This window comes from Mytilus californianus, unplaced genomic scaffold, assembly GCF_021869535.1.
Source record: "Mytilus californianus isolate M0D057914Y unplaced genomic scaffold, xbMytCali1.0.p SCAF_11, whole genome shotgun sequence".
Classification (NCBI taxonomy): Eukaryota; Metazoa; Mollusca; class Bivalvia; order Mytilida; family Mytilidae; genus Mytilus; species Mytilus californianus.
Window position 1 is genome coordinate 25,872,846 of NW_026262593.1, and position 20,566 is coordinate 25,893,411.

The 20,566-nt window shown below is 32.6% G+C and overlaps 1 protein-coding gene across 2 annotated transcripts in view; it reads right to left on the reverse strand.

The window, feature by feature from the left end:
• The window catches only part of LOC127719787 (zinc finger protein 239-like), a 39,131-nt gene extending 19,565 nt beyond the window's left edge, over nt 1–19,566 (reverse strand). The window contains exons 1-2 of one of the 2 annotated variants that reach the window (XM_052226060.1): nt 19,533–19,566; nt 14,731–14,787 (exon numbers count right to left, since the gene is read on the reverse strand). The gene's annotated coding sequence lies outside the window, so the exon portion shown is untranslated. The remainder of the gene's footprint in view (nt 1–14,730; nt 14,788–19,532) is intronic. The other variant, XM_052226061.1, reaches the window with a different exon arrangement.
• Nucleotides 19,567–20,566: the final 1,000 nt, after the last annotated feature.

A 20,566-nucleotide genomic window follows, 5' to 3' on the forward strand; every position in this document is an offset into this window, starting at 1 on the left:
ACCAACATGGCCTCCATGGCTAAAAATAGAATGAAGGGGTAAAATGCAAGTTTTGGGCTTATATCTCTGAAACTAAAGCGTTTAGAGTAAATCTGACATGGGGGTAAAATGTGCATCAGGTTTAGATCTATCTGCTCTGAAATTTTCATATATTTTTGAATATTTATATTTCTGAAACTAAAGCAAAAGTATAATCATGATAATGGTTGCATTACTTCATGCATCAATCATGTCAATTGTAAACAAAAATATCAGGTGAGCGACAAAGGCTCCAAGCTAGTTTTTTCAAACGTTATTATGCAAAATGGAGTCCAATGAGAAGGAAAAAGAAAAGTAATAACCATTATACATGTACATTTTAAATATTATTTTGAGAGTGCTTATAGTTAAAGAAACAAAACTTAAAAACATTTTGATGTTGAACATGTTGAACCATTTCCATTTTCAGTAGCAAACTATTGGATATCTGATATTAATGGCAAAAGATACAGTATTTTAGTAGCCCAAGTCAATATATATATATATGCGAATAAAATTTCTGATTTCTCATATGCATTTAAGGGGTTTGGGGTACATGTATATGAATGGTTTTTAACTTCTAGTGGCAAGTTAAATGAATTAATGTTCAAGATGAGAACATTATAATACAGGCCTTCTAAAATTCAAACTGACCATTATTCCGTGCGTTCATCGTGTATCGTGCGTGTATCGTGCGTGTACCAATCGTGCGCTCATCATTCATCGTTCCGTGTATTTTCCGTGTAACGTGCGTGCATCGTGTATTCTTAATCGTGTATGGTGCGTGTATCGTGCGTGTATCGTGCGTTCATCAATCATTCATTCTTAACCGTGTATCGTGCGTTCGTCAATCGTGTATAACTGTGTACATCAGATAACGTGCATTTGTCAAACGTTCATTTCTAATCGGGTAATTTTCATTCATTGCGGTTTTTATATGATAGTCGGTTATAGAGCTCATCAAAGCTTATATTTTATCTCACGGTTAAAGTGTATATATATGTTCCGACTTTAAATAAAACTTACATTCATACTTACTTTCTTGTGAAAACTTAATTAACTTCATCGTACATAACGTTCATACAGATTCATGAATTTTTGTGTAAAATTTATTTATCATCTGTAAACATTTCGTGGTTATTCAGTGAATCTTGGCTGGGACTGACACATTTTAATATAATGATACATGTACTACGTACAAACAATAACATGGTGACATTTCTACGACAGAACAGTTAAAATTGGAATTTCTATTCATCTGAGCGAAATTGGCTTAAAATATACTGTTGGCCAACTGTTATTTGTTAAAAAATATTCCGCCAATTAAAAACAACAGTGCTTTTGCAAAATTTAGATGTGGGGTAGCTCCACTAAAAATAGAAACTGGAAAGTATGAAAGAAAAGAAGTCCACGAGATGACATGTGTTGTAGCTCTACTATTGAAGATGAACTTCATGTCATTTTAAAATGCCCATTTTATGTAGATTCAAGGATTTGTATACAAATCCTTGGTAGATTTAAGACAAATTATGATACATTAAGCTAAACATTTTAATGAACATTTTAACCTTTAATTATCAGATAGCGAAAAATTTATATTTTTATTTAATAACGGCAATGTTGCTGTTATAGTTGCCAAAAACATCAACAATATTTCATTGAAAAGAAATGGCATTTTATTTCCTAGTTCTCAAAGAAAAATGTTTTATTTTCATATAGTACAGGTGGACACTGTAAATTTTAACTGTAAATAAGTAAATATATTGTGTCTTAAAAGTCTCTCATTATTCTTTTTAAGTTTGGTACATACAATGCAAATGTTTTAATGTTTTATGTTTATTTCTGTGATTCTCATTTTATGTTTGTATGTGGTGAGACTATAATAAAATATTGAATCAGTATTAACATGATTAATGTTCAACTTGAGTCATTTCTCCAATGTTGAACAATGCAAGATTATAATTCTTCGCTTATTTAGCAAATTCATATTCTACTAAATATTCAAACATTTAAGTTTTGGTAAATACCATTACAAATATAATTTTTGTCTTCGTTTCTGATGGTCACGTTATTCCATTGAGAAAATACAATATACAAGATTGTCGGGTAAATGTGGATTGCGGATTAAGATTTTAGATGTCAAACTTGAATTAACAAATTAAACTGAGGCGAATTTAACATGAATATGTATTTTCTCTTCAACAGTGTTTTTATTCTCTGTTCTTTATTTTCATTTAAAATAAGCTAAATATGTTTTGTGGAAAATTGAATACAAATAAACATATGTATTTGAAGGCATTTTTTTAATTAAACAAGTATAAGATCACGCAAATATATCCCGTATTCCTTAAGAAGGATTTTAAATTGAGGAACTTTTTAAACTTGAAATTGTGTTTACGAGTTTAAGATATTCTTTTTTATTTTAATTTTTTGATAAAATAGTTAAATATATTGTATTATCATAACAAGTCTTTATTTAAATGGAATAAACATGGAACACTTTCACAGATTCACTTTTCATTGTGTTCATGGTTGCATATCAAGGACACCGTTTTTAATGTATGTCTAAAAGATTAATATCCGAAAAAATAATTCACAATAGTACTTTGTATTAAAGAATGACGGATTATTTTACCATGGGGGTATTTTTTGTTCCGTTACTGAGGACATTTTTTTTGTCCTTTATGAATCCATATGACAAATTTGACTCCAATAAGGATAAATTTTATCTCATAGAAAAATCGGTAGTTTTTATCCGATATATTTTGTGTTCATCTTTATCGGATATAAAAGATTGAAAAATACAAACAATTAATTGAAGTTTCGTATGCATATATCACTATCCAGCAACTTTTGACAAGTATAAAGGGTTGCCTTGGTTTTATAGCTCAAAACGGTATTATTTGTTTTGCTTTACATTGGATTAAATAATGAAATGTATGTTTCAGAAATTTACACAAGTTTGATTTCGGCTTTGACTCCCGGGGACACTGTCGTTTACAGTAAAAGACGAAAATCTACACGTGTACGTTATTATAAAAAAGAAGTTGTGGTATGATTGCCAATGTTCATCATTATATCATAATTATTGTACTCCCCCTAATAATGAATCTATAATATATGCCACTCATCTATTAATTCATCCATCTTATCCTTTTAGTTTTGTGATAATTTGCATATCAAAGTTTTTTCAAACGTTATTATGCAAAATGGAGTCCAATGAGAAGGAAAAAGAAAAGTAATAACCATTATACATGTACATTTTAAATATTATTTTGAGAGTGCTTATAGTTAAAGAAACAAAACTTAAAAACATTTTGATGTTGAACATGTTGAACCATTTCCATTTTCAGTAGCAAACTATTGGATATCTGATATTAATGGCAAAAGATACAGTATTTTAGTAGCCCAAGTCAATATATATATATATGCGAATAAAATTTCTGATTTCTCATATGCATTTAAGGGGTTTGGGGTACATGTATATGAATGGTTTTTAACTTCTAGTGGCAAGTTAAATGAATTAATGTTCAAGATGAGAACATTATAATACAGGCCTTCTAAAATTCAAACTGACCATTATTCCGTGCGTTCATCGTGTATCGTGCGTGTATCGTGCGTGTACCAATCGTGCGCTCATCATTCATCGTTCCGTGTATTTTCCGTGTAACGTGCGTGCATCGTGTATTCTTAATCGTGTATGGTGCGTGTATCGTGCGTGTATCGTGCGTTCATCAATCATTCATTCTTAACCGTGTATCGTGCGTTCGTCAATCGTGTATAACTGTGTACATCAGATAACGTGCATTTGTCAAACGTTCATTTCTAATCGGGTAATTTTCATTCATTGCGGTTTTTATATGATAGTCGGTTATAGAGCTCATCAAAGCTTATATTTTATCTCACGGTTAAAGTGTATATATATGTTCCGACTTTAAATAAAACTTACATTCATACTTACTTTCTTGTGAAAACTTAATTAACTTCATCGTACATAACGTTCATACAGATTCATGAATTTTTGTGTAAAATTTATTTATCATCTGTAAACATTTCGTGGTTATTCAGTGAATCTTGGCTGGGACTGACACATTTTAATATAATGATACATGTACTACGTACAAACAATAACATGGTGACATTTCTACGACAGAACAGTTAAAATTGGAATTTCTATTCATCTGAGCGAAATTGGCTTAAAATATACTGTTGGCCAACTGTTATTTGTTAAAAAATATTCCGCCAATTAAAAACAACAGTGCTTTTGCAAAATTTAGATGTGGGGTAGCTCCACTAAAAATAGAAACTGGAAAGTATGAAAGAAAAGAAGTCCACGAGATGACATGTGTTGTAGCTCTACTATTGAAGATGAACTTCATGTCATTTTAAAATGCCCATTTTATGTAGATTCAAGGATTTGTATACAAATCCTTGGTAGATTTAAGACAAATTATGATACATTAAGCTAAACATTTTAATGAACATTTTAACCTTTAATTATCAGATAGCGAAAAATTTATATTTTTATTTAATAACGGCAATGTTGCTGTTATAGTTGCCAAAAACATCAACAATATTTCATTGAAAAGAAATGGCATTTTATTTCCTAGTTCTCAAAGAAAAATGTTTTATTTTCATATAGTACAGGTGGACACTGTAAATTTTAACTGTAAATAAGTAAATATATTGTGTCTTAAAAGTCTCTCATTATTCTTTTTAAGTTTGGTACATACAATGCAAATGTTTTAATGTTTTATGTTTATTTCTGTGATTCTCATTTTATGTTTGTATGTGGTGAGACTATAATAAAATATTGAATCAGTATTAACATGATTAATGTTCAACTTGAGTCATTTCTCCAATGTTGAACAATGCAAGATTATAATTCTTCGCTTATTTAGCAAATTCATATTCTACTAAATATTCAAACATTTAAGTTTTGGTAAATACCATTACAAATATAATTTTTGTCTTCGTTTCTGATGGTCACGTTATTCCATTGAGAAAATACAATATACAAGATTGTCGGGTAAATGTGGATTGCGGATTAAGATTTTAGATGTCAAACTTGAATTAACAAATTAAACTGAGGCGAATTTAACATGAATATGTATTTTCTCTTCAACAGTGTTTTTATTCTCTGTTCTTTATTTTCATTTAAAATAAGCTAAATATGTTTTGTGGAAAATTGAATACAAATAAACATATGTATTTGAAGGCATTTTTTTAATTAAACAAGTATAAGATCACGCAAATATATCCCGTATTCCTTAAGAAGGATTTTAAATTGAGGAACTTTTTAAACTTGAAATTGTGTTTACGAGTTTAAGATATTCTTTTTTATTTTAATTTTTTGATAAAATAGTTAAATATATTGTATTATCATAACAAGTCTTTATTTAAATGGAATAAACATGGAACACTTTCACAGATTCACTTTTCATTGTGTTCATGGTTGCATATCAAGGACACCGTTTTTAATGTATGTCTAAAAGATTAATATCCGAAAAAATAATTCACAATAGTACTTTGTATTAAAGAATGACGGATTATTTTACCATGGGGGTATTTTTTGTTCCGTTACTGAGGACATTTTTTTTGTCCTTTATGAATCCATATGACAAATTTGACTCCAATAAGGATAAATTTTATCTCATAGAAAAATCGGTAGTTTTTATCCGATATATTTTGTGTTCATCTTTATCGGATATAAAAGATTGAAAAATACAAACAATTAATTGAAGTTTCGTATGCATATATCACTATCCAGCAACTTTTGACAAGTATAAAGGGTTGCCTTGGTTTTATAGCTCAAAACGGTATTATTTGTTTTGCTTTACATTGGATTAAATAATGAAATGTATGTTTCAGAAATTTACACAAGTTTGATTTCGGCTTTGACTCCCGGGGACACTGTCGTTTACAGTAAAAGACGAAAATCTACACGTGTACGTTATTATAAAAAAGAAGTTGTGGTATGATTGCCAATGTTCATCATTATATCATAATTATTGTACTCCCCCTAATAATGAATCTATAATATATGCCACTCATCTATTAATTCATCCATCTTATCCTTTTAGTTTTGTGATAATTTGCATATCAAATACATGAAACAATAGGGGCGGATCCAGCCATTTTAAAAAGGGGGTTCCCAACCCAGGGCAAAAGGTGGGAGGGGGGTTCCAACTATATGTCCCCATTCAAATGCATTGATCGTCCAAATAAAGGGAGGTTCCAACCCCCTGAACCCTCCCCCTGGGTCCGTCACTGAACAACTGCAGAGTTTCACTAAAGTAAGAAGGCCGATATTATTGCACATATAAAACAGACATTAACATCGATCCCTACGTTTTGATCCCCTCACAAAACAACACTTTATAAATTTCATGCATCTATAACGCTTTTCTGGATTTACTTTCACTAGGAACGCTCAATGCTAAATATTTGAAAGCCAAAGAATGTATAAATAAGATAGGAGTGTAGAGCTATATGACCAATAAAGGGCCTATACACATTCACAACATTCTGTGTATTTATGTGTCTGTCCAAAGTCAAAAATAATTCACAATAGTACTTTGTATTAAAGAATGACGGATTATTTTACCATGGGGGTATTTTTTGTTCCGTTACTGAGGACATTTTTTTTGTCCTTTATGAATCCATATGACAAATTTGACTCCAATAAGGATAAATTTTATCTCATAGAAAAATCGGTAGTTTTTATCCGATATATTTTGTGTTCATCTTTATCGGATATAAAAGATTGAAAAATACAAACAATTAATTGAAGTTTCGTATGCATATATCACTATCCAGCAACTTTTGACAAGTATAAAGGGTTGCCTTGGTTTTATAGCTCAAAACGGTATTATTTGTTTTGCTTTACATTGGATTAAATAATGAAATGTATGTTTCAGAAATTTACACAAGTTTGATTTCGGCTTTGACTCCCGGGGACACTGTCGTTTACAGTAAAAGACGAAAATCTACACGTGTACGTTATTATAAAAAAGAAGTTGTGGTATGATTGCCAATGTTCATCATTATATCATAATTATTGTACTCCCCCTAATAATGAATCTATAATATATGCCACTCATCTATTAATTCATCCATCTTATCCTTTTAGTTTTGTGATAATTTGCATATAAAATACATGAAACAATAGGGGCGGATCCAGCCATTTTAAAAAGGGGGTTCCCAACCCAGGGCAAAAGGTGGGAGGGGGGTTCCAACTATATGTCCCCATTCAAATGCATTGATCGTCCAAATAAAGGGGGGTTCCAACCCCCTGAACCCTCCCCCTGGGTCCGTCACTGAACAACTGCAGAGTTTCACTAAAGTAAGAAGGCCGATATTATTGCACATATAAAACAGACATTAACATCGATCCCTACGTTTTGATCCCCTCACAAAACAACACTTTATAAATTTCATGCATCTATAACGCTTTTCTGGATTTACTTTCACTAGGAACGCTCAATGCTAAATATTTGAAAGCCAAAGAATGTATAAATAAGATAGGAGTGTAGAGCTATATGACCAATAAAGGGCCTATACACATTCACAACATTCTGTGTATTTATGTGTCTGTCCAAAGTCAAAAGCACGTAGTTTAGTGGTTTTCGTAACATCAATTCTGTTATATACATGTATTTGGGCTTTTTTTGTGGCAAGATACATGTAGCTTTGAAATAAAGAAGGCCGTTAGTTTGCTCAATTAAATTGTTTCATATTTTTTTCATGTCGGGGCGGGGCCTTTAATAACCGACTTTACAGTTCCCGTATTTTTTCAATATTGAAGGTCGTATAGATATAACTGCTAACATTCCTCTTGATTTGAACTTTCTTGAATAGTCGACTCACTAGCAATTATACCACATTTTCTTATTTTTACATAAGCCTTCAATCCATCAAAAGCCAATTTAGTCTGCTGTAGCTGAAACCTACGTTTCTTAAAAAAAATCTAAATTATATACCGACAATTTAAGAAATGTTTGTCATAGATATCTGTTCGTGATATAAGTATCAAAATATTTTAGCTATGAAGATGTGTAAACCCTTAAATAAACCCTATTTCTTTGGGCAATACCTACGGGAATTAAAATAATAACAAGAGTGCACACGCTGAAATGTCTCGCCTTCTTTACTAATCATTGATATTATGTTGATAGTCCTAAATATAAAGCTTTATTACAACTGTCACATAAACTTAACATTAACCAAGTAAACTAAACATTGACCAATGAACCATGAAAATGAGGTCAAGGTCAGATGAACCATGCTAGGCAGGCATGTACAGCTAACAATTCTTCCATACAACAAATAAAGTTGACCTATTGCTTATAGTTTAAGAAAAACAGACGAAAACACAAAAACTTAACACTGAGCAATGAACCTTGAAAATGAGGTCAAGGTCAAATAAAACCTGCGTGACTGACATATAGATCATAAAATATTTCCATACACCAAATATAGTTGAACTATTGCATATAGTATTAGAAAAAAAGACCAAAACTCAAAAACTTAACTTTGACCACTGAACCATGAAAATGAGGTCAAGGTAAGATGACACCTGCCAGCTAGACATGTACACCTTACAATCATTCCATACACCAAATATAGCTGACCTATTGCATGCAGTATTAGAAAAAAAGACCAAAACTCAAAAACTTAACTTTGACCACTGAACCATGAAAATGAGGTCAAGGTCAGATGATACCTGCCAGCTAGACATGTACACCTTACAATCATTCCATACACCAAATATAGTAGACCTATTGCATACAGTATAAGAAAAACAGACCAAAACACAAAAACTTAACTATAACCACTGAACCATGAAAATGAGGTCAAGGTCAGAGGACACCTGCCAGTTGGACATGTACACCTTACAGTCCTTCCATACACCGAATATACTAGACCTATTGCTTATAGTATCTGAGATATGGACTTGACCACGAAAACTTAACCTTGTTCACTGATCCATGAAATGAGGTCGAGGTCAAGTGAAAACTGTCTGACGGGCATGAGGACCTTGCAAGGTATGCACATACCAAATATAGTTATCCTATTACTTATAATAAGAGAGAATTTAACATTGCAAAAAATCTGAACTTTTTTTTCAAGTAGTCACTGAACCATGAAAATGAGGTCAAGGACATTGGACATGTGACTGACGGAAACTTCGTAACATGAGGCATCCATAAACAAAGTATGAAGCATCCAGGTCTTCCATCTTCTAAAATATAAAGCTTTTAAGAAGTTAGCTAACGCCGCCGCCGCCGCCGTAGCCGCCGCCGCCGCCGCCGGATCGCTATCCCTATGTCGAGCTTTCTGCGACAAAAGTCGCAGGCTCGACAAAAACCATTATTAGAAAATCGGAATATATATGTGTGTATGACTCGGAGGTGCAATGGAGATCATAACGTTTGATGGCCACGCGTGAAGTGCGCTGGTCTGCGCCGAAGTGCGATGAGCTGTTCGGTGGTTTGCGATGGTTTATATAACGCGGGATACCTAGTTAAAGTCTACAGATGTGCAATTATTATGAGCAGTATATTTGTTTCAATGTCAGTATATAAAGCATTTACTAATGTTATTGTCTATGAATGTAATAGTTAAAGTTGCCGCGTACTAATTTAGAGATCGTCCTATTTGATGTTTTGCAAGTGGAAATTATTCTTGCTTCAACATGTATCTTTACTTAATTTGTTCCTCTAATGAGATCATCATTTACCGTTATATAATCATAAGAATAGTTTCACGGTGGACCCGTATGTATTGAGGGAAAGACACTTCATCGTACGTAAAAACAAATCTTTCCCGTTTCACAGTCCTACATGTATATTGAATTTTACCCACAACTCAGAAAGTTGACCAGCGCGGGGTATGCTTAAACCTCTTATTCTAGATGTCAGGTAACTTACTCGTGTTTATGTTGGATTGCTGTCTGTTTGACGAATATCCGTCACTTTATATACTAGTATATATATAACAAACAAATTTCAATTATATATATATATACATTTAAATTTGTTTTTTAGGGATGCATCCAGTTGCACCTTTTCATTTAAAATATATTTCCGTGAAGTAATCTCAAAAGATTACTTACTTCAATAAAAAATAAAAAAGGGAAATGAAACCTCTTCTCGCATGTTGCACTTTGTGTAATTGTTCTCTTCGACAAAATACTGCCTTGAACTCAGTTTTGGTATAAATATAAAGAAGCCACATTTGGTTCTTAAATGGATATTTTGTAAACACCTAAAGCTAGGTAAAGCCTATCTCTTGATATAGGCTCTTAAATTCGGCAACTTTTAGAGACCGACCGTGCTTGGGCTGTATAGCCAGTCAATGTCGCTAAACTCTCATTATCCGTTTAGGGATTTTCTGAAAATACGATGGTTACTGTCTCATTAGAAACTAAAACCTTATCAAATATGGTGGCCTTCGGCTGTCATCTGCTCTTTTCAGGTTGTTGTCTCTTTGACATATTCATCATTTCCATTTTCAATTTTAAAATAACTAAAAATATGATAAACAGTTGTCAGATCAATATTCATTTAACAAGCCAGTGCGTTGATACAGGTTATATTTTATTGAATTTACTATATCCGTTATTATAACGTAATTATATAAGTCCCGTGTCCAGGTAAAAATTACAATTTGTGGTTTGTATGTCAGGTGAAAGTGACAATGGGTGGTATGTATACTGAAAGGAAATACCCCTATGATCTCTTAATTAATTATCTCTTCATTGATGATTGCAAATTTATTTATTGTTATATTTGTGGACGTGCAGTACTTGTACAATTTATATGGGTAAGTTGTGAGCGTGAGAAAAAAGTTCAAAGGTCTTTGAAGTTTTCTAAAAAGTATTCAGTACCAGATGTTGCACTGGCTTCAGCCGGGTATGTATAAAAGGGATATTTTTAGCTCACATGGCCTGACAGGCCAAGTAAACTTTTCTCATCACTTGGTATCTGTCGTCGTCGTATTACACAAATCTTCTCTGAAACTACTAGGCCAAATTTTACCAAACTTGGCCACAATCATTATTAATATTTGGGTATCTAGTTTAGAAAATATGTCCTTCGACCCTGCCTGCCAACCAACATGGCCTCCATGGCTAAAAATAGAATGAAGGGGTAAAATGCAAGTTTTGGGCTTATATCTCTGAAACTAAAGCGTTTAGAGTAAATCTGACATGGGGGTAAAATGTGCATCAGGTTTAGATCTATCTGCTCTGAAATTTTCATATATTTTTGAATATTTATATTTCTGAAACTAAAGCAAAAGTATAATCATGATAATGGTTGCATTACTTCATGCATCAATCATGTCAATTGTAAACAAAAATATCAGGTGAGCGACAAAGGCTCCAAGCTAGTTTTTTCAAACGTTATTATGCAAAATGGAGTCCAATGAGAAGGAAAAAGAAAAGTAATAACCATTATACATGTATATTTTAAATATTATTTTGAGAGTGCTTATAGTTAAAGAAACAAAACTTAAAAACATTTTGATGTTGAACATGTTGAACCATTTCCATTTTCAGTAGCAAACTATTGGATATCTGATATTAATGGCAAAAGATACAGTATTTTAGTAGCCCAAGTCAATATATATATATATGCGAATAAAATTTCTGATTTCTCATATGCATTTAAGGGGTTTGGGGTACATGTATATGAATGGTTTTTAACTTCTAGTGGCAAGTTAAATGAATTAATGTTCAAGATGAGAACATTATAATACATGTAAGCAAGGATTCACTATACAAATCCTTGATGTAAGATATGAATGGTTTATCCTGTTTTGTGACAGAATTTCGTTTTTGAAAACAATTTATCATATTTAATGAATGCAAATAGGGGATACATATGCGTTTCTTAATTTGTTTTGAATCACAATTGATTTAAATTGTCTGATAAATATTTCACAATTAAAAAGTTCAGCTAGTACAGTAGTTTAGACACTTATTAAGTCCCCTACCAACGAGGTCGAAGGGGACTTTAGGTTTGCACTCCGTCTGTCTGTCTGTCTGACAGACTTTAGGCTTGCACTCCGTCTGTCTCTGTCTGTCTGTCTGTCTGTCCGCCAAATCAGTTTTCCACACTTTTTTCTTCATGTTTGAAGATATTGATTTGGTGTATTGTTTTATCATGACAAGTTACAGATCAAGTTCGAATTTTTTTCCGGTCTGATGATTTTGTGCAGAGTTATGGTCCTTGGACTTAGAAAATTCACTCAAATAATCAGTTTTCCACAATTTTTTTGGTCATGCTTGAAGATATTGATTTGAAAATTTTATATAAAGTTTTAAAATGACCAGTTACAGACCAAGTTCGAACTTAGTTCTAGTTTGATGATTTTATGCGGAGTTATGGTCCTTGGACTTAGAAAATTCAGTTAAATAGTCATTTTTCAACACTTTTTTTCGTCATGCCTGAAGATATTGACTTGATATTTGTTATATAGCCTACATCATGACAAGTTATAGATCAAGTTAGAATTTTGTTCCAATACAAAGAATTTTTAACTGGTAGGGGACTATGTATTGCCATACAATACTCACAGAATGCTTGTTTAGCTTATTATAACATGATATAATGCTTGGTTTTTTTTTTGTTACCTACATGTATTCTGACATTGTACTCTGACTTATTTTAAACTGAGTTTTACATGTTTTATTGTACGTATTGCTGGGTGGATTTTTTTCTACATTTGCCAGGGGCGTTTCCAGGATATTTGAAAGAGGGGGCGTAGACTACATTTTTTTGGAACTTTTTTTGGCTAAAAAACATAAAATAATTGTGAAATGCACTAATGTAACGGTTCCCGCGGAGTGACTTAGAGCATGTATATTTTATAGTTAAAGTGTCAGGGTTTGATATTTTTTATGCCGAATTCTCTCCATTAATTGTCTATGGTATATTAAAATGATTGGATGGATCTTAACAGCAGTAGACCAATAACGAGAAATTCCAAATTCTAGGGTATAGGGCGTTACTTTACATTTCAATAGTCCTAGGCCAGGATTTTATGAACGGGAGGCGTAATTCCGGTTGCCCTGGTATAGGGTCCATGGGGAAGGTCAGAAGCTCCTGGATTTCAAAAATTTAGCATCAAATTATAAAGTATTAAAACAGACTCCATGATAGACAAATTGGTGAAAATAGTCTGCCTTCGGATCATTCAAATTATGTATTGATTAACATGTGGATATCAAATCTTTGGAAGAAGTTGTAAATTCAGTTTAAAGGTTATATGAAATGGGCATGAAAAATGAAAAATAAATCTTTAACGATAGCTTTTTCTGAACTTTTGATATATGTATTTATCCATACCCGACTGTTTTGTTAAAATATTCCTTTTCACTGTTTTGGTCTTTTGGAAAATGTTGTTTGTGCTGTATTTAGACCCCTTTACCAAGAAATTTCTTTTGCATGCACACGTATAAAGATTGCGGTTTTTATCCAACGCAATCATAGGTTTGAACGTTGTTTTCAATTTAGTAGATATAAAAAGATGTGCTATGAGTGCCAATGAGACAACTCTCCATCCAAGTCACAATTTATAAAAGTAAACCATTATAGGTCAAAGTACGGTCTTCAACACGGAGCCTTGGCTCACACCGAACAGCAAGTTATAAATGGCCCCAAAAATTACTAGTGTAAAACCATTCAAACGGGAAAACCAACGGTCTAATCTATATAAGAAACGAGAAACACTTATGAACCACATCAACAAACGACAACTACTGAACATCAGATTCCTGACTTAGGACAGGTGCAAACAGTTGCAGCGGGTTTAAACGTTTTAATGGTACCAAACATTCACCCTTATCTGAAACAATAGTGTAACATTGTATTTATAATACCCGTTCTAGATAGTCAAATCTGACCCCTTCCAATGCAAGGCGAAAAAAACATAACCCCATTTCAGACAATTTAGCTAAAAATGCAACCCTGTTTGTCGGAACATACCCGGTATCATATATATATAGCGAATATCCCCCGGGTAGATGTAGAATGGCCATTGGGGAAGTGTCACACAAAACAACCATTTCATGTATAGATTTGCTTACCGCTTTGGTTGTTTAAAAAAGGTGTCCAAATCACCCATCGGATGGGGGAATCAGTATAAAAAGAAATCAGAGTATGTGTTTAATTAATGAATATGATAAATTGCCATATTCAATACAATATAAGCAGATAACGATAGTTTTTTTTTGTTTTTTGAAAAGGGGGGCGTACGCCCATTACGCCCTTACCTGAACCCGCCCCTGCTATGTGGAACACTCCAGAAATTTTTGACCTGAAAGATCTTTAGATGTTGTATGTACAATGATGTATATGAATTTTTCCAATTTCTTTTAATCAATTAATATGCAGCAAAAGAGCAATATTTGTTTTTCAAGTTTAGCTTCACAAGCTTCTAATGTAATTATGTACATGATGTATGTAAATAATGAACTTAAAACATCTTTTCTTTACATAAACAGTATATATTTCTTATAACACAGTTTACATGGTTTAACAAATTCTTTTTTTTTTAATGTTAGTATATCTTTGACTTTTTTTAGAAATAACTTTAAATCCGTATTGTCACCGGCATTGTTTCACTATTGATTTTCTTGACTTTATCATAAGAGCCATTGACACATCTTAAAAAATATGGCTGTGTTTACAATGATTTACTTACATGACTTACATCACAAATTAAACTCTCAGTTCAGATAATCCAGTACAAATCCAGGACCTAGGTAAATAAAATCTAAATGAATATTTTCTTAAAGAATTATTTTCTGACGGAATTGCTTCCCTTAGAAAATTTAGTAGATACTTAGACTTAGTCAGCCGTAAGCGGTTGAGCTAAGGAAGTACTTCTTTAGCTCAGTCGTTTAACGCGATGCCTTGTAACACAGAGGTCCCGTGTTCGAGTCCCGTTAGAGACATGCGATTTTGCAAGAAGAATCATGCTCTCTGGTTACAATTTAAAACTATCCTGGATTTGAATATGTATTTTTTTTCAGTCAATATGAGTGTACAAAATAGTTATAATTTATTAGTATCTTTATTTTGGCTTTGCACAAGGTCATGTTTTCTCGACTGTTAATAACGTCTTTACACTAAATCCATTGGATGTTAGACATGTGCGGATTTTTTTTGTCTATAGATACATGTACATGACATTCTTTAACTAGACTAAGTAGTTAGTGTAAATTCAGAAATTATTGTGAGGTTTTTCTAATGTAAATAATACGACTACTTGAGTATCCCAATAATAAGAACTTGCATTCTGATATCAAATATATACTTCTGTATGACAGTATGTGACTTTTCGGAAAATTGCAATATATTTAAACTTGCATTTTTTGTTAATTCTTCAAAGTTAATTAATTGATGCACTCAATAATTTCGGAATTTACAGTATTGGTTTTTGACTAACTTGAAGTAACTGATATGTGCTTTAATTTGTGTCTTTTGCATTTTTGTTAGTTCATGTAGTTTTGTGTGTGAATTGACCTGACGACATGGACGAGTAAAGCACTTTTAATAGATATAAAAAGTGAAACAAGCTTGACCACAAGCAATTTAATTTTAACTAATTTTATTTGAAAAATTAGCAAAAGAGATTGGACACTTAATTAGGGACATTGTTTGTTTTTCTTTTTTGTAAATGGGCGCAAAATGGCAAAACTCAAGAACGGTAAAAGTGACACGACCTAATTAGGTCTTTCCACTTTTCTGTGGAAAGACCTATTGTATTTGTTCTGATTATTATTATTTTTCTTTCGCCAAATTTTGTTCTCGTGTAAAATTTTTGTTTCGCAATATGTAGCTAAGATTTTTCTTATATAGTATCATACAGTTTATGCACTTTTTATTTTCGCACATTCTAAGCCGAACAATTTTCTTTGTAAGAGTTCTCTCCCTAATCACTGTTTATCAAGTGTGTGCATCTCCCTCGAAACAAAAAAAGATATCGACAAAATTCTTTTTCTAAATTGTTTGTTACATCCTCAGGAATTTTTGGCTAATTTCGATCGATGCTATGCGAAGAAATTTTATAGGAGTTACCTACCTTTACCAAATAAAGTTGTCGGTATGTTTTTTTTAACTCATAAACCGTTAACCGTATAACCATGGAATCTTTCTATTTGAGGTCCCTAGGTCCTAACTTAGAAAATGAGGTCAAGGTCAAAGGTCAAGGTCAAGTTCTCAATTTTGACTTTCCTTGTTTTTGCATTTTCTCCAACACTTTTAAAGATATATATGAAAGAACAAGTGCAAAATGTTTGCTTTATTGTAATGAAGATATGTTCCATTTGGTTAGAAACAATCTAATGGCATCATATAGGAGTTAGTGCCCCATAAATGTCTAATTATAAGGTTAATTGATTATTACTTCAACTTGGTTCATTATAAAGCCATATGATCTTTTACAAAAGGTTGGGTGACATATGACCTTTAAAAATGGCAACCGGAAGTGACCTTCAGAAAACCGGAAGTATCCATTTTTGCACTTTCTTCAAGGAAAAGTACTCGGAATCTATATATTTTGTAATTTTAATACATTAACTTATCATTAAAGACTAGAAATGACTTACGATAAACCGGAAGTGGCCAAATTATTATCTCCTGGTTTACAGGCAAAAGTATATAGAAACTATATTTTTGGAATCAGTGTGAAAGAAACTATCATATGAGACCGGAAGTGACATTTACTTCACCTGGAGTAACTAATTATCTCCCTTATTTCACTCAGAAGTATATTGAAACCACTTATTTATCGCATCAGTATGAAGAAACTGATAAGATGCCAATTTTAACTTTGAGTAAACAAGAACTAGCTTCTTTTCAATAAATTTGAAAATTGCTGTGGAAAGACCTTCAATTGTTCTCTGAACATTATTGGTTTTTAATTTCAAACTTGATCTGTGTTTTGTGTTAATAAACATTGTGTAGTATTTCAATTACAAACTAAATGTAGAGAACGGAAACAACAGATTTAGCACTAAGTCTTTGTCAATTTGTAAAGGGGCAAAGCTCATGAAGCTCAAGAATGGTGAAAGACACACCATTCAATAGCAAACTTGAGTTGTGTTTTGTGGTAATAAGCCTAGTGTATAATTTAGATTTATAACACCTGTTTGAGGCAAACGGAAACCAGTTCTTGGAACGTACGCATGCGCGACGGACGGACTGAACTGACGGACAAGGGCTAGATTAAATGCCTCCATCATGTAGCTGCAGGGGCATACAAAATATTTTAACACATAATTCGTAACCGGTCTCACTAATTAGCGACAAGAAGCATCAAGAAACGACAAGAAGCGACAAGAAAAGTCAAGAAGCGACAAGAAGAAACAAATTAGCGACACAAAGAATAACAAAGTCCCTAATTACAGTAGAGAGTAGAAAAATCAATAAAAAATAAAAAAAAAAAAAATCAGGAAAATTTCCCGTAATTTTCATTGTACTAATGAACTCAAAATGGGTGCAGGCCGTTTCGTAACCTGGTCGTTTCGTAACTTACTAGGTCGTTTCGTACCTGAGTCGTTTTGTAACCTTATATCAATATATAATAACAATATGAGTCGTAGGTTGCGTAAAAAATAATAAAAAGATTTATTGATGTATATATATATCTATATTTATTTATCAAATAATTGATAGCACATAGTTTTACACTTTACAAGTACAATTTTGCACACATGCGAATAGAACAGAAGAATTTGAATTGTCCATCATCATTTAGATGTACCCCGTCATTATCAAAGTACTTAGTCTTCTGAGTGAGTGCCACGTGCTTTCAGGTCAAGTTAGTATCCGAAAGTAAACTAAAAAGGTATCAGCGTGTTAGGATCCGCTGCATACAAGGACACATTTTCTCATTCTGGGATAAATACACTCAAAACCAGATGTCATGTAGTACTTTGTTAAGGAGGTGTGCTTTTATTTACGGACCAACTGCTGCTGCTGCTGCTCCGGCAAACTAAGACTTTGTTTCATTTTTATACCAGGGTTTTTCGGATGAAAAATCAGGCTTTATGCCAGTATAAACATGCAAACAAAGGACAACATAGTGATGTATCTGAAAGAAGGAAAAAGAAAAGAGTAAGATAAAGTGTTCTAAAAAAAAAAGCCCGGGTGAAAAAGGAGGAGGGTTATGCAATTGCATGTAAAAGTGAAAAAAAAGGAGAAAATTATTTTTTTCAGGTCGTGTGCCATAGGTCGTGTGCCATTAATCTACTTAATCACTTTACACCTACTGTAATTACTTTTTATTACCTGTCATTATTTGTCGTAAAACCATGAAAGCTGTCACCGAGCGCAATTACCAATTAGCCAATTAGCCAATAATTAAAAAGATTTAAGAAAGTATTAAATTAAAAATATTACAATATTGTTATTATTAGATGAACAATTTGATCATTTTTAAATAATAACTTTAACTGTTTCATTTAAACTAATTAATTTTAACTAACACTTTATAACCATATATAACCATGTCCCGCTTGAACTTTTGACGTCATACAACAATCACTTTTCCATTGTGGCGTCAGATATTTTCTATTATGACGTCAAAATTGTACGGGAACTTTTGTGATGTCCAGTAATGGCGGACAAATAGCGATAAGGTGTATTACACCAGGTACGAAACGTCTCAGTTAAAAAACAACGTAGTTACGAATCGACCAGGTTACGAAACAACATGCATTCCTCAAAATCGTTAACTTTTTTTTGTAACTTTTTTAAATTCCCCCATTTGTGCAGAAATCTACTTGCTTCTTCCGGTCTCGTTTGTCATGAGACTTTGAGTGAAATATATATTTATCAGCCCAGTAACATATAGGAAGGAACACAATAACAATTTCATTTCTAATTATTCTTTGATATGAAAAAACGTTACCTGATGATAGTGTTTCTTTGTTTACATTGAATATGACGTCAAAACTAAAATCCCTAACAGTAACAACATAACCAAAATCGGGAACGTTACGGTATTTCCATTTCTTTTTTAAAAGATTTAGAAATTAAAATAATTTATATAGACTTCGTCCCCTTTCACAAGTTATGCCTGCCTCATGTTATGTTTTTCGTTTATTGTTTTGAACTTTAATCAGGCCGTTAGTTTTCCCAATTCCAATGGCTATAATATTGAACTGTTTAATATTTGTGATTGCATCATGGCCTACTATAGCTTGTTATACGGTATGGGTTCTACTCGTTGTTGAATGTCATACGATAAATTTGCCTATAATACACATATGGACCTACATTTTGTAATACATTTGATAACTAATTGTCTCATAATTTTGCAATCATAACACAACAGTTCAACATGTTATTTACGGTCTCAAAATATCAAATATAAGTCTGTACAAGTGAATACTATCTTCTTTAGTTTTCAAGTTATAAACAGTATTAAGTCTCCCCATATATTATTCACTCCAGTTTGTAAAATATAATATAAACCATTGTCTTCTCATAACTTACTTTTCTTTACCATTGTTTACAGGGAGAATATAAGTCGAGGGAAAGAAACTAACGTTATCTTTCTTTTTACAGGTCCCTTACCTACCTTATCTGTAAGTTCCGCCTTTGTCAGGCGCACTTCCAAGACGGCGTATGTAAGTATTTGATTTGGATGGAAATGCACTCCTACATAGTAGCGCTATTCGTTCAATCGTCGATTAAAGATCATCATAGCTTATTTTATGTCCTTATTTTCTTATATACTATGCCGACTCTACACTGATAAAAGCTTATTTATTATTATTATTTACTCGGTCAAAACTGAGTCGGACTTTTAAAATGGCATTATGCATTAAAAATTACTACCGATAGCCCAGCAAGCATAACATTATGTGGATTAAACAATTAATGTTATGGGTAATGGCTTCTTAGGTTAATATAAGACATTATAATTATAAAACTTTGAACATCAAAACCTACATGAAAATGTTTAAAACCACAAACGGGTTATTGTTTATAAGTAATACCACATTTAGATAACATGATACCGAATCATACGTGTCTCTGTAAGTTCCGAGCTTTCAGTGGACCATGATTGACCACTTACACGACCACATTGATAAGGCTTATCGTCAGTATATGTAAATATTAAACATTTTTGTTAAGGGGCAAACTGAAGCTCGCCTCCGGGAGACGGCTGGTGGCCCTAGGCTGTTTTCAGTTCTTTTGTTGAGTTGTTGTCTCGTCTCTTTGACAAATTCCCCGTTTCCATTCTCAATTCTAATTGTCTCTCTCTCTCTCTCTCTATCTCTCTCCGAATTCTTGCTGTCAGTGAAAATTTGCATGAACACCACACTAATTAGGTTTATCACCAGTATGTATTCACATATCTCTCTGTGAATTCTGATTGTCAGTAAATCATTGAACACTAACACCACATTAATAAGGTGTATCACCAGTATGTGTCGACATATATCTCATTGTGAGTTATACATGTTATAGCTTGAACATAACACCACATTGATTATGTGTATCACCAGCATGTGTCCACATGT